The sequence below is a fragment of the Symphalangus syndactylus genome, chromosome 14 (genome assembly GCF_028878055.3).
Source record: "Symphalangus syndactylus isolate Jambi chromosome 14, NHGRI_mSymSyn1-v2.1_pri, whole genome shotgun sequence".
Lineage (NCBI taxonomy): Eukaryota > Metazoa > Chordata > Mammalia > Primates > Hylobatidae > Symphalangus > Symphalangus syndactylus.
This window is the reverse complement of record NC_072436.2, coordinates 13,692,709-13,716,818: the sequence shown is the minus strand read 5'-3', so window position 1 is coordinate 13,716,818 and position 24,110 is coordinate 13,692,709. Positions and strand designations below refer to the sequence as shown.

At 56.6% G+C, this 24,110-nt stretch overlaps 1 protein-coding gene and 1 long non-coding RNA gene across 2 annotated transcripts in view; one reads left to right on the top strand and one right to left on the bottom strand.

Annotated features, from left to right (window-relative positions):
- Window positions 1–24,110, bottom strand: part of LOC134732415 (mucin-2-like) — a 242,186-nt gene that overhangs the window by 35,695 nt on the left and 182,381 nt on the right. The window lies entirely within an intron of this gene.
- Window positions 1–24,110, top strand: part of LOC134732419 (uncharacterized) — a 61,690-nt gene that overhangs the window by 978 nt on the left and 36,602 nt on the right. The gene's annotated exons all lie outside the window — the stretch shown is intronic.

The following is a 24,110-nucleotide window of genomic DNA, read 5'->3' as shown; positions in this document are numbered from 1 at the left end:
GAGAGCTGCCCGTGTGCATCCTCAGGCCTCGCAGTGGAGTGGGGGGGGGGGCACCTGCGTCCTCCTCAGGAGCTCCTGTTATTCCACCTCTGGGGGTGCACTTGCCGACTTGCCCCAGCCCTGGACTCACAGGCTGCGCTGCTGTCTGCCCAGGCCTGGTGATTGCTGCGCCCATGGTGGGTCCCACAGGCAGGCCCTGCCCTCCCATTGCTGGCTTCTGAGCAGGGGCTTTGGGGCTGCTGGACCTTGGAGGCAGAGCCGGGGTTTCTGGTGTCCCTATGTCTCGGGGGCCTGGTGTCCTGAGGGCCAGCGCCCCCGCCCCCCAGCCTGCACTGGGACCCTCCATGGAAGCAACTCCTCTTTCATCTCAGGCACTGGGGGTCCCAGGGCCAGGGAAGGGGCTGCGCAGCACCTCAGGAGCCCAGAAGAGCTGCCTGCCAGGGAGGAGGAGCTGGGGGGAGCAGAGGCCTGGACCAGCTGGGATGTTCCCATCCACGTGCCCCTCCCACCCAGGCCACGTGGGTAGGGGAGGAAGAGGGGAGGACGAGGGGAGGGGCCCTTGTCCTCCCGGAGCCTCTCCCTTCCTCTCTTCCCCCTCCCTCTGCTCGTCTCATCGTGAGACAGCTGGCGAGGGCCTTCGGCTGCCCTGGAGTGCCCCTGCCCTGGCCAAGCTCTTGCCGTCCCCTTCTCCTGGAGGTGCCAGATGGGGCGGGCCCAAGGCAGCGGAGGTCTGGGCCCTGGCTTCAGCTCTGTCCCCTCCCAAGGGCCCTGGAGGAGCCAGGAGGAGGGCGTAGCAGGGCCAGGCAGATGGTGGGCCGGGAGGAGGGGCTGCCTGGGTAGACGGACCGACTGGCAGGACAGATGGTGGGCCAGGCAGGGGTCTGGAGCCCGCCCCATCTGCCGCAGCCCCTGGTGGGACTTTTCTTGTCCAACTCTGGCTGAACTGGGATGGGCTGCGTGGGTGGCTGTGGCCCAGGCCGGATTCTGTCACACTGAGTCCTCTGTCCCTGGGGCATGGCCAGCCAGGTGCTCATCTGGGGTCTTAAAGCCCCCTCCTGGCAGCTGGCACGTGGCTGGAGGTCATCATGTTTTGGGGGCTCCTGAGGGTCTGGGGGCCATGCCTGAGCAGAGCCTGGGGCGCGTCTGGGAATGAAGCCGCCGCTGCAGATGAGGGGCTTTGTAGGTGGGTGGGTGACTGAAGCCCCCTGGAGGGGCTTCCTGGGGTCCAACGCTGAGAGGGCCCAGGACAAGAAGATGCTCAGTCACGTGTTCATGCTGCAGGTGCACCTCCAGCCCAGGTGACATCAACGGCCAGCCCCATACGTGTGAGGAGGGATTGCGGGACCAGGGGCGCTCAGGATGGGGCCGGGCTGCTTCTCAGAAGAGGGGATGCTGAGCTCAAGCAGGCTGCACTCCTGCTTGGACGGAAGGTGGATGGGTGGGGTGGGAAGGTGTGGGAAACGCCCGGCCCCGGTGGGCTTGCGGGAGCCTGCGGGAGGGCCCTGCGTCTAGCTAAGGCGTGGGGAGCACCTCCCGTGGCCCTGTCCTTAGACCCCCGAGGGGTGGGGCGCTGCGGGGGGATCCTGGTGGTCTGAGAGTGCCAGGAGGATTTCTCCTGTTGAGTTCTGATGTTGATGATGCTAATCCAAAAAATACCTGAACAGAAAACCAGTTCCAAAGAAAAACCTGTGCATCAATCGCTTTCGATCGGCAGCGGCTTCTGTGGAACACAGCTTCGGTTTCTTTGGCATTTGGTGTTTTCAGACAGGCTCGGAAGTTGTGTTCCCAGGCTCAGGAAGCCCTCCTTTAAAGGAGGTCGGTCCGTTTCCTCAAGTCGCAGGAGCAGGCGCAGGGTGGGGGCGTGGGGCATCATGGGGAACTGCAGGCGGGGTGCCAGGGTCAACGTTAAGGTCCAGGTCACTCTCCAAGGAGCCTGCTGAGGGTTCAGGGCTCAGGTGACCCTCCTGCCCACTCCACCTCTGGCTCCCTCCAGCAGCGTCTTCCTGCTGCTAGCTCCGGGAGCCAGAACGCTGCCTTCAAGGCTGGGCCCATCACGAGGACAGCTGCACGCTGTCACCTGCTCACTTCTTGTCAGTCTCTTCCTGATTTCCTCCTTACACTCAGTTCTCTTGTCCCCTTGGCCTCTTAGTGGCTGGGTGACCTTGGGTAAGTCACTCACCGTGTCTGAGCTTCGGTTCCTTCAGCTGGGAAAAGGCAACAGAGAAGTTCCCACCTCATAGGGTCCTGCAACAGTTCACTGGGCCAAAGCCCTCAGAACCCTCTTCAGCTCAGAGGGAGCGTCTCCGGAGTGCTTGCTGCCATTATTATTATTAATTATTATTATTGCTATTTTTGAGACAGAGTCTTGCTTTGTCATCCAGACTGGAGTGCAGTGGCACGATCCCAGCTCACCGCAGCCTCAACCTTCCAGCCTCAGTGTTCCTCCCACTTCAGCCTCTCCAGTAGCTGGGACCACAGGTGCGCCACCACACCCACCTAATTTTTGTATTTTTTTTTTTTTTGTAGAGACAGGATTTTGCCATGTTGCCCAGGCTGGTCTCAAGCTCCTGAGCTCAAGTGACACATCTGCCTCAGCCTCCCAAAGTGCTGGGATTACAGGCCTGAGCCACCGTGCCCAGCCATTGTTGTTGTTTTAACTTGATTTTTAAAATTTTATTTTATCCAGGTGAAATTCCCATAATATAAAATCAACCATTTTACAGTGAACAATTCAGCGGCTTTTAGCACATATGCAGTATCGTGCAGCCACCACTGGTACGGTTTGCATTTGTGTCCCCACTCAAATCTCACGTTGAACTGTAACCCCTAGGGTTGGAGGAGGGGCCTGGAGGAGGTGATTGGATCATGGAGGCCGATTTCCTCCTTGCTGTTCTCGTGATAGTGAGTTCTCACGAGACCTGGTTGTTTAAAAGTGTGTCGCTCCTATAGCTCCTCCCTCTCTCCCTCCTGCTCCAGCTATGTGAGATGTGCCTGGTTCCTCTTCACCTTCCGCCATGACTGTAAGTTTCCTGAGGCCTCCCCAGCCATGCTTCCTGCTTAGCCCACAAAACTGTGAGCCAGTGAAACCTCTTTTCTGTATAAATCACCCAGTCTCAGGTGGTTGTTTATAGCAATGCAAGAACGGCCTTATACAACCAGCTTTATGTAGTTCCAGAACATTCCCATCACCCCAAAGGAAATCCCGTACCCATTAGTGGTCAGTCTGCATCCCCGGCACCCACCCATGTGCTCTCTGTCTCTGTGGGTCTGCCTGTCCTGGACATTGTGTATCAGTGGAATCATACAATATGTACCTTTTGCATCTGGATTCTTTCATCAAGCAAATGTTTTCTGGCATCTTCCATGTGGTGACATGAGTCAGCCTTCGCTCCTCTGTCTAGCGGCATGATAGTCCACTGCCTGCGCTGACCATATTTTATTGATCCTTTCTTCCTTGATGGACATTTGAGTTGTTTCTACCCTTTGGCCCCTGCGAATTGCGCCGCTGTGAACATGCGAGCACAAGTTTGTATTTGAACACCTGTTTATTTTATTGTAATTACTAGAGACAGGGACTCACTATGTTGCCAAGGCTGGCCTCAAACTCCTGGGCTCAAGTGGTCCTCCCAAGTTGCTGTGCCCCCATGCCTGGCTTTGCACACCTGTTTTACATTTTAACTTTTACCATCTGCCTCCTTTTTGTGACCCACGCATTCTCAGAAACAACCACCACGGCTGCACTGCATGCTTGTTACGAGGCTCACGCCTCTTGGGCTGACTCCACGCCGCCTCCTATCCCCGACTCCTGCAGCGCTGCAACCCTGCGCCCCTTTTGTGTGTGGAGAAACATGCACAGAGAGCCCAGCCACTCCGCTTTCTCCCCGGGGTGCCTCTGAGCCCCTCCCTCGGGCACATCCTGGCCCTCCCGTTGTAGGGCTTCCTGTGTGGCCTTCCCAGGCTTGTGCCTGGGTGGCTGGGGTCCCATCCGGCTTGGCTGCTGTGGGCATGGAAAGACGCTGGCCCCAGCCCTGTGGACAGCCTTGGCCTTCCTCCTCCTGACGCCTCTCACCACTGCCGTGTCCACTCCTTATCCGCCCTGGATGTCTCTCCTGCTCCTGCCTTTGCTGAGATCTTCCAGGCTCTCTTGGGAACCCTATGGGTGCCCCGGCTCTGCAGGTGCCACTGGCTGCTGCTCACTTCTGCCCCAGGCCCTTGGCTTTGGAGCAGTTTCTGCCTATTGTCCCTGCAGCCTGGAGAAGCTCCACTGAGTCTGGAAGGCCAGGGGGGAGGGCCTTGTGTTCTCCCAGGAGGAGCCCAGGACCCCTTGTGCCCAGAGAACTTTTCAGAGCCATCCACTTAGGCTGGGCCACCTGGTATGCGCTTCAGTCCCCAGGGCACTGCTGGAGTTGTCACCATGACAACTAGTGCTCCCATTCGACAGCAAGGACTCGAGAGGCCCAGGGGCCCGACAAGGGTCTTGCAGAGGGGCCGGCACCTGACCCGGGTCTGTGTGGGTCCCAGGTCTGAGCTTGACGGGACTGAGACCTGAAGGGGCTGCCTGGGGTATGAGGAGGAGGTGGGGAGGAGGAAGAGGTAGAGGAGGAGGAGGTGGGGGGTGAGGAGGGGGGAGGAGGAAGAGGTAGAGGAGGAGAAGGGGGAGGGTGAGGAGGGGGAGAAAGGAGGAGGGGAGGGAGGAGGAGGAGGGAGAGGGTAAGAAGAGGGGGAGGAGGAGGCAGGTGGGGAGGGGAGGGAGGAGGAGGCAGAGGAGGAGGAGAAGGTGGAGGAAGAAGAGGGGGAGGGGTGGAGGAGGAGCAGGAGGAAGGGGAGGTGGAGGAAGAGGGGGAGAGAAGGAGGAGATGGAGGAGGAAGAGACAGGAGGAAGAGGAGGGGAGGAGGAGGAAGAGGGAGGAGGAGGAAGAGGAGGACGAGGGGGAGGATGAGAGGGAGGAAGGTGAAGAGGAGGTAGGGGGAGGAGGAGGTGAGGAAGAGGGGAGGGGGAGGAGGAGGGGGAGGGAAGCAGGAGGTGGAGGGAAGGAGGAGGAGGTCAGGGTCCCACTGGCCCACTAGGGTCTGCAGAGGAGAGAGGAGCAATGTGGACGTCCTGCCTGTGTTCACCACTCTGACTGGTTTTATTTTTGTCTTGCCCAAGTCTCCTGGCTCTTTCTCCAGTGCCCAGTGGAAACGTGCATGTCACGTTTTTCTCAGCGAGATTCGCAAATCGAAGTGGCAGCTCTCACTCGCTCATGAGGGCCTTTGCAATCCAGCGAGCAAAATGAAATCGGCATATGTGGAAGCAGAGAGAGCCCTTAGCTCCTGTGGGTCGCATTTTTCCCTCAGACAACTCTCCCTATTGAGAAACACACCTGTGCACACACAGCACGCACATGCACACACAGCACATACATACACTGCACACATGGGCACACACTGCACACAGCACACACAGCAATACATACGCACACTGCACACACTGCACGCAGCACACACATGGACACATAGCACATGCACAATGCACACATGGGCACAGCACACACACAGGCACACGTGCACACACAGGCACACACAACACATGCACACACAGCACACACGTGGGCACCGATGCACACACACTCGCTTGGGCAGACCCTCCATGCTAGGGATCATGTGTGCCAGGCTGTGGGCAACACCTCTCTATTGGTCACCTCACCTGACCATCATGGGAGCCCTGTGAGGTGAGCTCAGAGGCTCAGCAGCCTGCCCGAGGCCATGCGGCTGCCACAAGTGGCCATGAACTTGTGGGAATGGAGGTGTGGGAGCACCCTCTCTCCTCCCTCCTGACCCCAGTGCTGGGGTGGGTGGAGAGGGATGCTTCTCCCGCTGTCAGAGAGCCACACCTATCACTCAGCAACGGTGGGTGTGGACTGGAGGCCCCTGCATGCCTCTCCCAGGCCCCTGACCTTTAGGTGGAGAGAAGCTGGACGGGAGTAGGGCCGGGGTGGCTTGTCCCAGCGGTGGCCAGCCTGCGCCTGGCTGTGGAGTGCCCTGGATTCCTCTGCCTGTGTGCACCGCTTCCTTCCTAGACCTGCCCCTGCCTCGGGCCTGCAGGGTCCCCATGCACCCTGTGCGTGCACCAGGCCCTCCTTTGTTTGGGGTGTCCTGCTTGCCAGCTGTTCCAGAAACCCGCCCCCAGGGGGCCCCAGTATCCAGGAGACTCGGGTATTTGGTGGTCCCTGCAGTCCTCTTGGGCCACACTGAGTCCACGCTGTCAGTGATGGCAGGTCCCTGAGGTGGGAGGCTTGTGGCCAGGGGTGTATGTGACAGACAGCTCGGCCGCCTCCTCAGGCTGAGATGTCAATCGCTGGCCCCTGGTGTCCTCCGCTGGACCCTTTCCTGTCTGCCCTAGGTGACCCGGTATTGATCACCTGTCAGGCCTTCGCTTCTGTCTCATTTTCCTGGCTAATGGCTCTGGCTGCCATTGATCCTCTGCAGAGGCTCATTTGACCCAGCCCCATCTCACTGCACCTGGTGGCCTCCAGTGTTTCACGGCGCCAGGCCTGGGGTTCAGATGCTCCTGCTTCTGCATCCTACAGATGCCCCTCCTACCTGTGCCCCTCGCCCTCCCTCTCACCTGTGCCCTTCCCCTCCTCCACCCTCCAACCTGTGCCCTTCCCCCTTCCACCCTCCCCCCATGCCCCTCCCCTCCCCCTGTGCCCCTCCTCCACCCTCCCACCTGTGCCCCCCTCCACCCTCCCATCTGTGCCCCTCCCCTCCTCCACCCTCCCACCTGTGCCCCCCTCCACCCTCCCATCTGTGCCCCTCCCCACCTCCACCCTCCCACCTGTGCCCCTCCCCTCCTCCACCCTCCCACCTGTGCCATTCCCCTCCTCCACCCTCCCACCTGTGCCCCCCTCCACCCTCCCATCTGTGCCCCTCCCCACCTCCACCCTCCCACCTGTGCCCCTCCCCTCCTCCACCCTCCCACCTGTGCCCTTCCCCTCCTCCACCTTCCCACCTGTGCTCCTCTCCTCCCCCACCCTCCCACCTGTGCCCCTCGCCTTCCCCACCCTCTCATCTGCACCCCTCCCCAACCCTCCCACTTGCACCCCTCCCCTCTGCCATCTTCCCACCTGCATCCCTCCTCTCCCCCACCTTCCTATCTGTGCCCCTCCCCTCCTTCATGTCTGAGTCCTTTTGGGTTATAGAACAAGGTACCTGAGACTGGATAATTTATGAGAAAAGACATTTATTTTCTTGTAGTTCTGGAGGCTGGAAGTCCAAGATCAAGGTGCCGGCAGGCTGGGTGTCTCGTGAGGGCTGCTCTCTGCGCCCGGATGGTGCCTCTTGCTCTGTGCTCCCCTGGCGGGAAGTGAAGGACACAAAGTGTCCAGTGCTGTGTGAAGCCTCTTTTGTGTGGCCTTAATCCCGGCACAGGCACGAGGGAGGAGCCCTCAGGCCCTCATCACCTCCTAAAGGCCCCAGCTCTTAACACAATCCTGCTGGAGACTGTTTACAGGTGAACTTTGGAGGGGACACACACATTCAGACCGGAGCACCCAGCCCTCCACCCGTGCCTCCACCTCCTATCCCTCCCTGAGCCCTTCCCAACACCCCCTCTAGCTCCCCCACCCTGCCCTCCCCCCATCCTGTCCCCTGCTCCCCAGGCCCTGTCCCCTCTTTCTAGGCCCCCTGAAGGAAGGCAGAGTGCCCACACCCCTTTTTCAGGAGGAGAGGAGACTGGCTGGGAGGAAGAACCTTCCAGAGCAAGGTGTCAGGGAAGGGTGGGGGGCGGGGCATGTCATTTCCAGGGCTCTCTGTTGTCCCCAGGCGGCAGACCCCACATGCAGACCTTCCACTCTGAGCCTGACTGTGGGAGGGGAGACACTGCCTTGTCGTTTTCAGGAACTGCCTGACTTTAGAGAAAGACCCCTCCCTCGGACGCCCCATCCCAGGGCCTGTGGTAGGGGAGGAAGGCCAGGAGATGCTGCCTGCTGGGGGGCCCTGGGCAGGTGGGGCTCCTTGTCAGGGCTACAGTCCCTGGACTGGATGCTGCCTGTCTGTGAGGCTGAGGGAACCTGTTCCAGGCCCTCTGCTGGAGTACAGTGGGGTCCCCCACGCCTGTGAAATAGACCAAGACAGCTGCCAGCACCCCAGCTTCCGTGCATCCTAAGTGACTCAGTCCCCTCCAGGCAGGCAGGACGCCCCATGTGAATGTGGACTGGTCCAGGGTGAGAGTGGGCGTGTCCAGGGTGAGAGTGGGCGTGTCCAGGGCGAATGGGCGTGTCCAGGGTGAGTGGGCGTGTCCAGGGTGGGAGGAGGTGGGTCCAGCATGAATGTGGGCAGGTCCTGGGTGACCATGACAGTGGGCCAGTTGGGGTGAGAGTGTGGGTGGGTCTGGGGTGAGAGTGGGCAGGTCCAGCATGAATGTGGGTGGGCCCAGTGTGATGGTGACAGTGGGCAGGTCTGGGGTGAGAACGGGCATGTCCAGGGTTGGAATGGGTGGATCCAGCATGAATGTGGGCAGGTCAGTGGGGACCAAGACAGTCACACTCTCACCTTGCACATTAACTGAACCAAGGGTTGGAGTGAGGGTGTGGGTCTGAGGTGAGAGTGGGCAGGTCCAGATTGAGAGCAGGTGGGTCTGAGGTGAGAGTGGGCAGGTCTGAGGTGAGAGTGGGTGGGTCTGAGGTGAGAGTGGGTGGGTCCAGGGTGAGATGGGTGGGTCTGAGGTAAGAGTGGGCGGGTCCAGGGTGACAGTGGGTGGGTCCAGGTTGAGAGCGGGCGGGTCCAGATTGAGAGCAGGCAGGTCTGAGGTGAGAGTGGGTGGGTCCGAGGTGAGAGTGGGCAGGTTTGGGGTGCCAGTGGGTGGGTCCAGGGCTGGAACATAAATCCCAGCCTCCATCCTCTGGTTGTAAATGCTGCATGGGGAACACTTGACCCCCCTAGCTGGGTCATCATGTAATTTGTCAAATACTTAGAACCTAAGAGATGGACGCAGCCCGTAGGTGTGGCCAGCAGGGTGGCTTCACCAGGAAAGGTGGAAGGGCCTTCCTGGACAGGGACATGGGAGCTGGGCAGCTGGTGGCCCAGGAGAGTGAGTCTGCGCTCGACCATACGGAATCCCCTGAAAGCTCGTGTAACACAGCTCGTGAGTCTCACCCCCACAGTGTCTCATCCCCTGGGTCTGGGCATGACTGGAGAATTCGAGGTTCTAACCAGCTGATGCCCCGGGCACCCTACTTTGAGAATCGCATTAACTGAGCCAAGGGTGCGTGCTCATGGGAAATTTTCTCTTTTTAAGTAGTGACATCAGGGCTTCAGGTGTGCTTATTTCAACTCTGCTGGAACCAAGCCAAGTCAGAGAGGGTGGAGGGGGTGTGTGGCTCTCTCCTGGAGGAGGCCTGCCACACACTCCCTCCACCCTCTCTGACTAGGTAGACTCAAAGGTGGGCTGAGAGTCAGCAGAGCTTGGCTGGGGCTCGCGGGAACCCTCGTCACCCTCTGCACATTTGCGTCACTGGCTCCCCTTCCCGCCTGCCCCAACACATCATTCCTGAGCTATTACATTAACTGGCATAAAATATTTACTTAACTCAGCTTTTTGCAAATATTCCTTCAGTTATTGTCCCTCTGCTGGGAACATAAACTGTGCGGCAGGCACACGCTGAAAGGCTTGGGTGTTAAATAATACAATAAAAACTGTGCGAAGGCCAGACAGCTCCCCGTGTGCACGGGGCTGCCTCCTGCTTGCTGTGTCTCCGGTCACTCCACCACGACTGCCGCCGCTGGAGCTGGAGGAAGCGGGTCTTGATGCAGATGGCCCAGCTCCTGCGTGGGGGCGGGGAGGGAGCAGGCCACGTGGGTGTGAAATAGACAATTAAAATTACGTTCCCAAAGTTTTCCATTTACTCTTCCAGAAGCAAGTTGCAGGGACCTTTGGGAAAAATGTGAAGTGTTTGACAATGGATCATTGCTTTCTATTTTAATATCTTTTCTTGACATGTTTCCTCCTCTATGGGATTTTTGTCTGACCACCATTTTACCCACCCCCACCTGCTCCTGCAATGGCTGCTCCAGGTCCCGGTGGCTTTTCTGGCATGCCTTGAAATAGAAAACCCATTCTAATTGGTCCCCTGGCTTCTATGAGTTATTAATGAATGGCTGCCCCCATCCTTTCTGTGATGCTGAAGATCTGTAAATAGACAAACCCCAAACTGACACTTTTGGGGAAAACGACTTGGGCGGTGGGTTTTTGCTTTTGTTTTTGTTTGAGACAGAGTCTCGCTCTGTCACCCAGGCTGGAGTACAGTGGCATGATCTCGGCTCACTGCAACCTCCACCTCCCGGGTTCAAGCGATTCTCCTGCTTCAGCCTCCCGGGTAGCTGGGATTGCAGGTGCCCGTCACCATGCCCAGCTAAGTTTTGTATTTTTAGTAGAGAGGGGGTTTCACCATGTTGGTTCAGGCTGATCTCGAACTCCTGACCTCATGATCCGCCCGGCTCGGCCTCACAAAGTGCTGGGATTACAGGCGCATCTGGCCTCGATGGGGGTTTTACCAGGAACTTCGGGGACTTTTCTGCTCTAACTTCAGAAGGGACCTTCCTCATCTCCACCCTCTTCACTGTGGCCGGGGGAAGCACCTGGGTCTCTAGAGCTGAAAGTGCTGCCTAGAGTCACATGACTGTGGTTGCTGGTTCCTTCCATGCCAAGGGGACTGTCCCTTTGAAACCCTGATGATAGCAGGGAGGATTGTGAGGACATAAGGAGGCAGAGGGAAGGGGTGCAGGGAGAAGGAGAGAGTGGGAGAAGTGAAACGGGAGAAGTTCCCTTGTCCCCCTCGCAGGGCGTGCGACAGGGAGTGTGCCCCGCTGCTCAAACCTCTGGGGGAGTATAAGACGGCCAGGCTGTGGGGCTCTGACCCCAAGGCCATGTCTAGGGGTGGATGTTTACAGCTCCTGAAGCCCCGGATGCTGTTTTAGTTTAGCCGTCTGTAGGCGGCTTGTATTAACCAGCTCAATTAGACCCCCTTCCTTATCACAAGGACAGAGGGATTTCTGTATCCCAGGGTTTCTTGCCTTGGTGGACCAGAAGAATCGGATCTCACATGGGCTTGGAGAATGAGTGCAAAGTTTTCTTGAGTAGAGAAGTAGCTCTCAGCAGATGGGGGAGCCAGAGGGAGATGGTTTTCCCATGGAGTCGGGCTGCCGACATGCTCCCCTCCACGTCCTCTCCATGTCCCAGCTGCTTGGCCGCTTGTCTTCTTCTGCCCACGTGTTCCTCCCGCTCTCCAGCAGCTTCTGTGTGTCTGCCCGCTGGGGTCTTGGGTTTTTATAGGCCCGGGATGGGGGTGTGGCGGGCCAGGGTGGTATTGGAAAATGCAACATTTGGACTCCTTGCCCTAGGCCTGTGGGGGTGGGGCCCTAGCGAGGGATCATGCCCCCCTCTACCCAGCATTTCCCTAACCCCCTTCTGTATCATTTAAAGGACCATGCCTTCCCCTTCCCAGCACTTCCCTTCCGTATCAGAGGGAGATAGGTAGCAAGACAGCTAGAGACAGCGAGAGCGTGCGAGAGAGAGACAGCGAGAGAGCGAGCACACACACTCTGGAGACGTGCTCCCAGGCACCTCTGGTCCCTCTCGGAGGAGGTTTCCCATTCCTGGCCAGCTCTCATTTCCAAATACCTGGTCATATTTTTGACCCTGCTAAAGCAGGTGAGAGTCAGCCTGCAGTGACCATGCAGAGCCCAGCTCCTGCCCTCTTCCTCCTGCCTTGCTCTTCACCCTCAGGGGTGGGGCTGCTGTGCTGGCCCAAGCCTCTGCCCAGGCTCCTGCAGCCTGGCCTCCACCTGCTCTCCAGGGAAGAGGGCTGGCTCCAGCTCTGCCATCTCAGGCTTGGGGCTGTTTCTTGTTTCTATCGTTCTTTGAACTTGAGAATCGGATATGCAGAAAGATCTTCCGAACTCAGAGAGGAAGTGTTTGTACAGCTCCAGCAGGGAGCAAACACATTTTTGAACCAGAATGACAGAGCATCCTACCTAGGACAACAGCAGGGCTAGGCGTGTGGCCCCTGTGAGTGGGTTGCATCCTGGCTGTGATCTGGGGCCCTTGCCATCCATGTGGTTTCTGGGGGGCCAGTGTGTATGGGAGCTTGGCTGATGGGCCCAAACCCCAGTAGGGGCCATTTGAATTTCCTGTAACTGCTGTAACAAAAGACCTCACATGGGGTGGCTGGAAGCAACGGGAATGTGGTCACTCAGGGTCGTGGAGGGCAGAAGCCTGAGGTCAAGGTGCCGGTGGGGCCACGTTTTCGCTGAGGCTCTCTGGGGTGTCTTTCCATGCCTCTTCCAGATTCTGGCAGCTTCTATGACCCCTGCCTGCTGTTGTCACGGAAAAGGGAGCTTCCTTGGCCTTAGTCCTCACTGCTGTCCCTCAGGGCCTGTGCTGGGAGCTGGGCCTTTCAGGTGCAGCTGTGACAGGAGCTTCCAGAGGGAACTTCCCACCCCCCACAGGAGCAGGGCTGGGCTGGGCTGGCAACTCGGAGGCCAGGCACCAAATATCATGGTGACTCAGGGACCTCAGTAGAGGATAACACAAGTGCTTGAAAGGAGGCCTCAGGATTCTGAGATTCCACGTGGCTTCAGGCCTAGGACCTGTCAGCCCCTGTCACACGTGCACGTGTGCCACTGTATGCCCACATGCACGCGCCCACACACATGTGCCCATCCAGCATGTGTACACTGAACTACCCACAGACGTGGCCCAGCCTCCTGGTTTCAGAAGGTCCACATGGGTGCAGGTGCCCACACAGGCCCACGGCATGAAAGCTCTTCTCAGAAACCAGGCTGATGAATGGCCCTCCAAGTAGGGCCTGCACGCTCCAAGCTGTGACTGGGGAGGGGCTGAGGGAATCTGGAGAGGTGCCGACACCTGACTCCAGGGTGGAAAGGACACATGCAGTGCCCTGTTCCATGGGTGTCCAGGTGTGTGCTCTGGCTCCCAGCAGGGATGGGCTGGGTGGAAGGAGCTGGCGCCTGCACACGTGTACACCTGTGCGTGTGCGTGTGTGTGTGTGTTTGTGAGAGCCCACAGGCCAGTTCCCTCTGCCTCCCTAGTTCCCTTGGGGTTGCCTGCATCATGGGTGTAGGAATTGCCACAGTGTGTGGCCACGCATGCCCTGAGTGGCTATGCATCTTCCCATCCGCAGAGTACCTCTGCCGCCTCCACGGCACGCGTGCGTCTCTGCTGGTTTGTTGTCCCTCACGACACTCGTGGCGTGCAGCCTCCCGATGGTGCACCTTAGTTCCTGTCTGTTGAGGGAGCAGGTCCTGAGGTTGGACAGAAGAAAGGAAGCTCCTGGGAAGGATGGTGGCAGGGTGGAAAGAGACTCCCAGTGCTCGGAGAGTCACAGTCTGTGTTAGTTACCTGTTACTGCCCTAACCAATTACTACACATTAAGTGGCTTAAAATAACACAAATTTATTATCTTTATTTAAAAAAATGTTTTGTAGAGACAGGTTCTCACTTCATTGCCCAGGCTGGTCTTGAACTCCTGGGCTCAAGTGATCCTCCTGCCTCAGTCTCCCAAAGTGCTGAGATTACAGGCATGAGCCACCGTGCCCGGCTACAAATTTGTCATCTTACAGTCTGGAGGTTAGACTTGGCTGAAATGAAGGTGTCAGCAGGGCTGTGTTCCCCTGCGGAGGCTCAAAGGGCAGAAAATCTGCTTCCTTGGCTTTCCCAGCTTCTCCAGGCTACGGCACTCCCTGGCTTGTGCCCTCCATGAGCTCCATCCATCACATCATCCTGACCCCTCCTGCCTCCGTCTTCCACTTCTAAGGATGTTGGGATCGCACCTGCCCACCCGGATAATCTCCCATCTCCAGATCTTTAACTGATTCCTATGACTTCTGCCACACAAGGTAATGAGTTCACAGAGAGTAGGGTTCGCAGAAGCAGGGGTTGAGCTCTGGAAATGAGGATGTGGCCATCTGTGGGGCCATTATTCCACCCCCTCATACCCCCTAAGAAGCCTGAGAACTCTGAAAGGTCATCTCATGAAGCCCCCTATCTTCCTACCAAAATAATGTACAGCTTGACATAAAATTATGCAAATATTCTATCCTAATGAACATTTTCATCAGGGTGTAACATATGTACGGTCAAGTGCATACACCTTGGGCACACATAGGAAGTGACTGCAATTCTCATAACTTTCTGTATTTCTTCCCCCGAGGTTATAATGAAGAGAGTGAGTCCCTGATTTGGGGTTCCTGAGATCTGCTCTAGTCCAGGGCTCCCCCTTCCTTCTTTATAGCTGGCCTGCAGGATCTGCTCTCCCTGGTCTTGGGCACATGTGCATTCAGACACAGGCACACATGCACGTGCATTCAGACACAGGCACACACGCATGCACACATGCACACATATGCACACATGCACACACACATGCACACGTGCTCAGCTGTGCCACAGAGGTACGGCGGGGCACATTTTCCACATGTGCACCCCTCACCCTGCCCAGGCTCCCCCGTGCCCTCCCGGACAGCACCTGCTGAGCAGAGGTGGCCATGCTCTGATTCTACCCCGGGCAGTCCTGTCCTTGGAACTCACAGCTTACAGGGCCCTGTGCCTGGACTGCCTCCCAGTTTCCTATGTCCCGCTCCAGTGTCTACACACATAGGATCCTGAAACAGTGCCCACCTCCTCCCCTGGCCTCTACCAACCTGCATCGCCTCCATCTGGACCAGGTGCCCAGAACACAGGCTCTGTCATCGTCTGACATCACATCCTAGTGTGTCTGCAGGAGGATGCGAGCTGCTCCTCCGCTGGGTCCCCGCCCTTTCGGCCTGCCTAGTTCCCTTGGGGTTGGCTCATGTCCCCTTTTGTCCCTAAAGACATCCCCAACTGCCAGGTCAGCCCTGACATCTCCCACTTTGGGGCCACCTCCACATCTGCCTCATCTCTCCATGCTGGTGAAGCCCATGTCCTTGTCCCCGCAGCCCCTGCATAGTACCGGCCTCACACCCGAGGCCGCAGAATCGAACCCGGACTAAAGGTCTCTCCCCACTCCTGAGTCTCCCTCCTGCGTGATTCGGTAGTGAGCCATTTCCAGGAGAGAACACATTTCATCTATCATTTAGTTTTTGGCCCCGCCTGTGCTCTTACCAATGTGCTGTACCGCTATTCACTCAATCTGTGTAGCAGCCCCTGGGAGGCAGGTGCTGTCCTCACCCCTGATTTACAGATGGGGAAACTGAGACACAGAGATGTTTCATGAGCTAGGAGGGGTAGGGAGAGATTTGAACCCAGCCAGTGTGTGCGGGTGTTTCTCCCTGACCATGGGCCGCATGCAGCTCACATGCGTGGGGCACGTTCATGAGCAAAAATTGAAGAATGTCTTATTTATTTTCTTGGCAGGGTGTCTTTTCATTGCTGTTGCTTTTAATTTCCTGCTTTCCCTAAGAAAGCCTCTGTGCCCATCTCAGAATGTCCCCTCGGCCCAGGGACAGCGGCCTGGACTGTCAGGGGCCTCCACCCCTGCATATGTGAGCTCTCCTGGGTTTGCAGCCAAAACCAGGAAGCCGCGTGCCAGGAGGAGCCGCGCTGAGCCAAGGGTGCCGGCTCCTTCTCCACAATGGAATGCAGATTTCCCATTAAAAGGCAAATCTTTATTTCAAAAGGTTGAATAGGATACAGCTTAAAAAAAGATTTCCAGCTGGTTAAATTTAGGGCAAGGGAAGAGGTCCAATCCAAGAATACTGCCTGGCCGTGGGCCCGCAGCACAACCTTTTGCTGGGAGTTGGATACATTTTCACTTGAAGCGCCTGCCTCTTGATATTTTTTTTCCCCTTCCGAGCTAGGCAAACAAATGCGGATAGCTGTGTTGGCCAGAGTTGCAGAGTGGAGCTCACTTAAAATCATGTATTTGAGTGGGGTGGTTGCCAATTCGAGATGGCCTGTCCCAGCTGACTGACACCTGCTTCGGGCACGACGACAAGCAGGATGGACAGCTATGGGCTCTTCCTCCTTCCAGGATTGCCTGGTCCCTTCCTGCAGCCTGTGCTCTGGAACCCTGGCCCAGCTCTGCGTCCCACATTCACAGTTCAGGCCCCTAGAACCCCTGCCCATCAGGCCTCCTGGGGTCTGGGAAGAGACCCCGGGAATTGGAGGGCTGAGCCTGGACCCAGCTCCCTCAGGCAGGCCGGGTGACCTCGGCATCATGCGGCCTCTTTGGGCCTTTCTGACGTGGTCGTACAGCAGTGGTTAGACTGAGCCGTCTCTGAGGTGGTGTCTGGCTCTGCCTCCACTGTGGGGCCAAACCCATGGCCAGCCTGGAAACTTTGTGGTCAGGGGAGGGCTTTGGGAACCTGGACCTGAAGGAAGCTGGGCAAGCAAAGCTGCGTGAAGGGGGCAGCCTTGGAGGCACATGTGCATGTGTGCATGCATGTGCATGTGTGGAGGTGAGTGTGCACGTGTGTGCATGTGTGAGTGTGCATGTGTGTGTGCATGTGTGCGTGTGCATGTGTGTGCTTGTGAGTGTGAATGCATGTGTGCATGCATGTGCATGTGTGCGTGCATGTGAGTGTGTGTGTGCATGTGCGCGTGTGTGTGCATTTGCATTGCGTGTGTTCATGTTTGGGGGAACCTGTGTGTGTTTATGTGCATGTGTGGGGCTGCGGGTGATCAGGGAGGATTCAAATTTGAGGGTCTCATGGCCGGGAGACCTCAGGAGCAAAGCTGGAGGAAGAGGAACCTGGTTAGGTGTTGGGAACACGAAGCCCCTTTAGAGCAGCCAGCTGGATGGGGGGATGGTGTGGCCTTGGTCTGAGGGTGGCCCCAGGGCCTGAGGAGCTCCGTGAGGCCTCCCATCCCCTCCTGCTCCTTCTCTCCCTCCTCTCCAGGTTGCTAAGAAGTCCAAAGCCCTGTGAGTCCGTGTGAGTCTGTGGCTCCTCCCACATGCCCTACAGCAGAGCATAGCAGGGCTCTCCAGGTGGGCCCGGGCTCTCCCCCGAACCCCATCCTCCCCGTCATCCCACTGGACTGGAAACTCCAGCTCCTGGGCCCCAGGCCGGCTCCTCTTCTTTCGGCCTCCAGGCTGGACAGCAGAGCAGGTGCCGGCAGACTTCGGTGCCAGAGTCCAACTTTGCAGGCTCCACGCAGCCCAGCGGCCCCACCTCGGTCCAAACCCACCCCATGATGTGTGTGAGGCAGCCTGGCTCCTAGGTCTAGTCAGAAAACAGGACACCAAGCACTATAGGACACAGGGCACAGAGGGGACGATGGACTGGGCTGCCAGTGCGCTTGGTAGGATCTAGGACAGTGGCTGAGGGAGGAGTGAGTGTTGTCCGGGGCCCTCTGTGCGGTTTCCTGTGAGATTTGGGGGTACCCGAGATGCTGGCTTATGCAGAGCAGTGGGAAGAGGAGGTCGTGGGGGCTGAGATTCAAAGGTCAGAGGCCATGCACAGATTCTGGTGGTGGAGGTGGTGTTGGGGCTAAGACCCCCAGTCTCCCCCGTTGTTTTCGAGGGTTGTGGGGGTCTCTCGCTGAGAGAGGGGACTGTTCCTCTGTAGTGATATTGATATGAGAAGCCACATGAATGTCTTTGAACAGGAGGACAAGGAGCCCCTTTGTTGGGGTCATGGGAGGGAGGAAGGCGTCTTGGGGAGACCCAGCAGGTATGACCTGAGTATGTCAGATCCAGTGGTGTTTTTTTTTTTTAATTAGATCTCAAATTTAATTGTGAATGTAAAATTTCCATTAATTCTTGTCACATTTTATTCTTAACCAACTATTAACTGCAGCTCTAGTCCATAAACATAGTTATGACTGACGCACACATCCATTTTTCATTACTTATTTAGAAAAAGCTAAATTATTCATTTATATATTTATTTATACTCAGCACAGCGTCACACAGCAAGTAAGAAAACAGGATCTGGGCTTATTTTGCTGCCGTTTCTCTCTTCCTTGCAAGGACAGCGCAAGGCGGGACCGTCTGGCTCTGCTTTGGGGGGTCGATTCCTCGGGGAGGAGGGCTGAGGGTCACCCGGATTCGGGGGTGCAGGACCTGACCGGACACAGCCCGAGGTGGGAAACACTAGCAGAAATCTGGCAGATGCCGGCTTTGGAGAATGAACCCAAGAGGGGAAGTGTGACCTTGACATAGCCCCATCAGCGTGATTTCTCCTGGGAGCTGGGGAGAGGCGGTTTTTCTCCTCCTGACACCAAATGCGCTGTGTCTTTTTTTTTTAGACGGAGCCTTGCTCTGTCACCAGGCTGGAGTTCCGTGTGCGATCTCGGCTCACTGCAAACTCCGCCTCCCAGGTTCAAGTGATTCTCTTGCCTCAGCCTCTTAAGTAGCTGAGTCTACAGGCATGCGCCACCACGCCTGGCTAATTTTTGTACTTTTAGTAGAGACGGGGCTTCACCATGTTGGCCAGGATGGTCTCGATCTCTTGACCTCGTGATCTGCCCGCCTAAGCCTCCCAAAGTGCTGGGATTGCAGGTGTGAGCCACTGCACCTGGCCAGCTGTGTCTCTTTTAATAGGAGAGCGGGCTCCCTCCCTGCTGTCAACACCAGCTGGGCGTTCTCTGATTCAATTCAACTTTGCCACTACCTGGAGATAGTGTCATACCCCACAGGCTGAAGGCTTCGCTCCAAGACTGCCCCTTCTCTAGACACCAGTTGCGAGTTTTGGCCACCTACGCTTCTCTTTTTTTTTTTTTTTTTTGAGATGGAGTCTCGTTCTGTTGCCCAGGCTAGAGTGCAGTGGCACGATCTTGGCTCACTGCCAGCTCCACCTCCCAGGTTCACGCCATTCTCCGGCCTCAGCCTCCCGAGTAGCTGGGACTACAGGCGCCCGCCACCATGCCCGGCTAATTTTTTGTATTTTTTTTTTTTTAGTAGAGATGGGGTTTCACCATGTTAGCCAGATGACCTCATGATCCGCCTGCCTCGGCCTCCCAAAGTGCTGGGATTACAGGCGTGAGCCACCGTGCCTGGCCTTGGCCACCTACACTTCTAACTGACTGGCTTTACACTGGGTTTCCCACAACCTCCTTCCTGGGTTTGATAATATCCTAGAACAGCTCACAGAACTCGGGAAGGTGCTTTCTCAGCTTATTATAAAGGATGCAAAAGAACGGGTCAGATGTGGTGGCTCACATCTATAATCCCAGCATTTTGGGAGGCCGAGGAGGGTGAATTGCTTGGGGCGAGGAGTTCGAGACCAGCCTGGGCAACGTGGTGAAACCCTGTCTCTACTAAAAATACAAAAATTAGCCGGTCATGGTGGTGTGTGCCTGTAATCCCAGCTGCTCGGGAGGCTGAGGCAGGAGAATCACTTGAATCCGGGAGGCAGAGGTTGCAGTAAACCAAGATCGTGTCACTGTACTCCAGCCTGGGCGATAGAACGAGACCCCATCTAAAAAAAAAAAAAAAAAAGAAAAATATTTATTAATTCAGTAAAGATCATAGTCATTACATGTTGGCATAAATATTTATGATGAAATATATTTTTTTCCAAAGCAAAAAAAAAAAAAAAAAAAGTGGCCTGGTTTTATATTTCTGCAAATTTCCTTAACTTCTGGCTTGATAGAAGACAGCTGGAATCCCGTAGCTGCTCCTGCGCCCAGCCTGGGGAGGTGGTTCTTCCTCTTTGATGCTGCACTGATACTTCACAAGTACTGGTTTCTCAAGGGTTATTTGCAATGTGGAAACAGAAAGCGTATTAATGAATGTTTTTGCTCTGTTATCCTAAAATCCCCTGGTCTGTCTTGCACTTTGAATGGATCTTTTAGCCACATATGATCTTGTATCATCGTGCATCAGTGGTCTGGAAAAAAATGTACTACCATATCAAAGACAATTTTTGCTCTGCAGTATCAAAAATCATACTTGTTAAAACCATCTCTGTTCTCATCAGCAAAGTCTGGAACTACTGGGAGGCTGTCAAGTTCTCTGTGGTGGATAACATTTCCCCAAATTCTAATTTCTCTTCGAAAGAGTAGATTTTGGCAAGGCGCAGTGGCTCATGCTTGTGATCCCAGCACATTGGGCGGCCAAGGTGGGCGGATCACTTGAGGTCAGGGGTTCGAGACCAGCCTGGCCAACATGGTGAAACCCCCGTCTCTACTAACAATACAAAAATTAGCTGGGTGTGGTGGTGGGTGCCTGTAATCCCAGCTACTTGGGAGGCTGAGGTGGGAGAATTGCTTGAACCTGGGGAGCGGAGGTTGCAGTGAGCCGAAATCGTGCCACTGTACTCCAGCCTGGGCGACAGATGGAGACTCTGTCTCAAAAAAAAAAAAAAAAAAAAGAATAGATTTTATCATTGAGCACAAGGAGACCATCATTTCTTTTCCCTGGAGTGACAGGCTCACTTTGTTCAACTCGCTTTTCCCTCTGCAAACGTGTGCGGCAAGGATTACAGTGGCCGAGGGTGTGGGGCTCGGCCCTGACCCTGTCAGCCTGCAGTCCTTCCGCCATTGCCTTTGGGCCGACAGCGAGAGTCCACTCGTTGAAATGGGCAAATTGGCTCAGTGTTAAAAATGCATATAACTTTGACCTTGAGAACCCCTGGAGGGGTTCCCCTCGGGGGTCCCCAGGCACACTTTGGGGCCCTCTGGCTTGAGGCATTGGGCTTGACAGCCCACTCCCCTGCTGAGGAGCTTCCTGCTCCGGGCCGGGTAGCTGAGCCTGAGGCCCAGGAGCTGCCTTCCTTGGGGGGCCCTGCAGCGTGGATGACCTGTGCTTTGTCTTCAGGCACATTTAGGTTGAGGGGTTTTAGGCATACCCTGCACTCGGGCTCCCAGCCCTGCCCTGCTCTGAAGCCTTTGTGTCCGGTCATCGTGGTCTGGCCACTGTCTGCCACCTTTGGTCTCGCTTTGTTCGGTGCCTTCATAGCCCTCGGCGTCCTCGGATAACCGCCTGTGGCTTCCTGACCTCCCTGTCCTCCCCGGCCAGGACCCTTGGCTTAGGACCTCTGCTTGCCCGCGTCCGAGGGTGCTTCCCAGGACCCTGTCCTCTGCCTGTCCCTCTGCATAGCCAGCCTGTTGCTTCGTCCACCATGGAGTGATGATGGTGCCTGTGTCCATGTCCCCGTACTCTCTGGACGAGTCCCCCGGCAGCCCTGCCAGCGCTGGGAATTGACATGCCCAGAATGCAGTCCCTCTGTGGCTCTTCGTTCCTGCCTCCGGAGTGCCCCTGCCCTCCTGTGCCCACACTTGGGTGCCGTCCTGACCCCTCACCTGCACTTTCAGGGCCCCCCCCCAGTTCTCATCTTCCCATCTTTGGCCCTGACCACCGTGATCTCTCACAGGGCTATGGCCCCAGTCCCCGGGGGCCCCTGCCTGTGTCTGTGTGCCCCTCTCTGTCTCCGCCCAGTTTCCCACCCACGGAATCAGTCCTGGTGCTTCCTGCTCAAAGTTCCCCAGTGCTCCCAGGGGATAGAATCCAGATTCCTCAGCAAGGTGGACAGGCTCTCCCTGACTCTTCCCCAGGGTCCCCTTTGGCCCCGTCTGGGCCACATCCTCCAGCTCTCTGTGCCTCATGCCACAGCATTACCCAGGCTCCACGGTTTGCACCAGCCTCTCCATCCCTTTCTACTTAGTGGACGCCTATGCAGCCTCCAAAATGCACCTCCTCCAGGAAGTCTTCCCCACCTTCTCCTGCCTCAGTGAGGTGCGCTCTGCATGCTGGGTCTGTCTGTGTTGGGGCCTGGCCCACACGGTCTCCTGGGCCTGTCTGTGAGGAGCCATGGACAGCGGGAAGGTGCCATTGATCTCTGTAGAAACAGAGCCAAAAGCTGGGTCTGTCCTGAGGGGACAGGAAGGATGGCCGGTAGAATGGATGACCAGATCACTTACGGGCTGGGCCATCTGGAGACAGGGGAATGGACAGATTGTCCCCATCCCTTTGTCCTTCCTTAAGATTTTTTGCTCAGATTTATCAAGGTGTGATTTCTATAGAGGGCAACCCCCTGTGCCTTAGGATTTTAAAAATCCAATTGTCATCAATAGTCAACAGAGACATTGATAAATCCTGCAGACACGTACCCTCCGTCCATCATTCAATAGCTGTTAACCCAGGGACAGACAGACAGAGCCCTGCCTGACAGAGCTTCCTTCTATTCCAGTGTTTTGTAAAAGTTGGTGCCTCTGTCCCCTGAGAAGTAGAAGCTGAACCCTCTGGGCCGAGCAGTTTCACACACTCACACCGCTGACGGGGTGGCTCCATCCTTTGTCCTCACCTTGGATAAGGATGTGGCGTTCCTCCTGTGTCCGTCACAGTGAGTGGCTTTAAAGGCTGGTTTGGGAGCCAAATCAGGAGGCCACGCAGGCCTGGGCTGGAGCCAGTGGGAGACCTGGGATCCCTCCCCTGGTTGGACCTTGGCAGACAGCCTAGGGCAGCCTCGGGGCTCTATGGAGGCTCTGGGGTGTCATCTGGGGGCTCAGCCTAGACGGCTGGAAGGCAGAGCTGGAGGCACAGAGTCCCATACCTTGGGGAGGGGCAGGGAAGGAGGTGGAGCCCACTCAAGTCTGAGTGATTTCCCCAGGCGGGGCTGAGGGCTCAGGCTCTCAGGATCCCCCTTTCCAACCCCAGGCCCTGGAAAGGCCATCAGGACAGTCTGCCCAGAGGGGCCAGTGGGGAAGAATTGGCCTAAGGGCATCCTCCTCCCTCTGGGCAGAGGTTAGCTGCCCTGGCTTGTGCATTGGTGGGTGCTGAGTGGGGTTCTAGGGTGTCCCTCCTGGGGCAGGCGGAGGGAGGCCCTGAAAGAGACCTGGCTGCCACTGTGTGGCCCCCGCCCACCTGGGGAAATGTGGGGCAGCGAAGGGCACTGTGGAGAGAGGGTTTGCTTTTCTGAGGATCCTGGGGGTCGCCCCTCCTTGCCCACTGGATCCACTGGGGCGGCAGGAAGCCCACCCAAAGCTCTGGGTTAAGTCAGAGTGAGGACCAGAGGGAAGGAAGAGGCGACTGGACAAGGAAGGGGGAAGCCAGGTCCCCTCGGGGTGGCTCAGCCATGCAGCGTCCTCCACCAGCCAGCGGCACAATGGACGTTTCCAACCAGCGGCTGCGTCCACACATCCCAGCCCAGCCCAGCCCAAGTCAGCACAGTGCAGTGCAGTCCACACGCGTTTTTAATGAGCCCCCGGGTGGGGACCACAGGTGTGCTTCGCCCGTCACATCCTGGGGATGCTCAGGTGCCGGATGTCAGACTCAGAGACCAGTCACTTCTGTGGGACGAGGACAGAGCATCTGAAGATGGTAGGGGGTGGGGGGGGGGAGGGCACAGCCCCCAACAGTCGGCTGGGGGGTGTCGAGAACAAGCCTTCCCTAGCCGGAGCCCGCCTGACCTCTCCTCCCTCAGCCCCTCTGTCCCGTTGCGTTAGCTTCTTGCCTTCATTTGCATTCTTTTGGAGCATGATGAAATATGTGGAGACATTTATGTATAAATAATGAATAAGCAAAGTGTGTCCTGTGTCCACCACTGGCCGGAGGCACAGATGGCTGGCGTGGCCTTCCGGGTCCTGCCCGCCTCCCAGTTTCATTCCCTGCCTTCTCCCCCTTCCTCCAAATGGGAACAGCACCCTGAGTGTGGTGTTTTCTGTTCTTTGCTTTATACTTTTATCTGCTGTTTCTGACTGTAAATCACATGTGGTTCAGTTGTATATTTCTGAGCTTTATTTGGATGGAATTCCAGTGTGTAATTCTTCTGCATTTTGCTTTTTTTTTTTTTTGACTCTGTCGTTTCTGAGATGGGCAAATGTGCAGATGTGTGGCTGTGGCCCACTTTTTCAGTGCTGTGTGGATTCCAGCGTCTGAATGCACAGCAACCCTCGGTTCTTTGGGTGGTTTTAAGCAGTTTGAGCATCACTGCTGTGAACGTCCACATCTCCTGGTGCATGTGGGCAAGACTTCTTCTAGAATATTTGCCAAGAAGGAGAGTTGTCGGGTCTTAGGGAAGCACATTTTCAGCTTTGTCAGATGAGGCCGAACTGTTTCCAAAGTGGCTGCAGCGGTGACAAGTCCACCAATCGTGTCTGATGGATCCTGGACCCACATCCTGGCCAATACCAGATATTACCCCATTTATCCCATTAAAGATGGTTTGAGTATTGGATGCCTATGAAA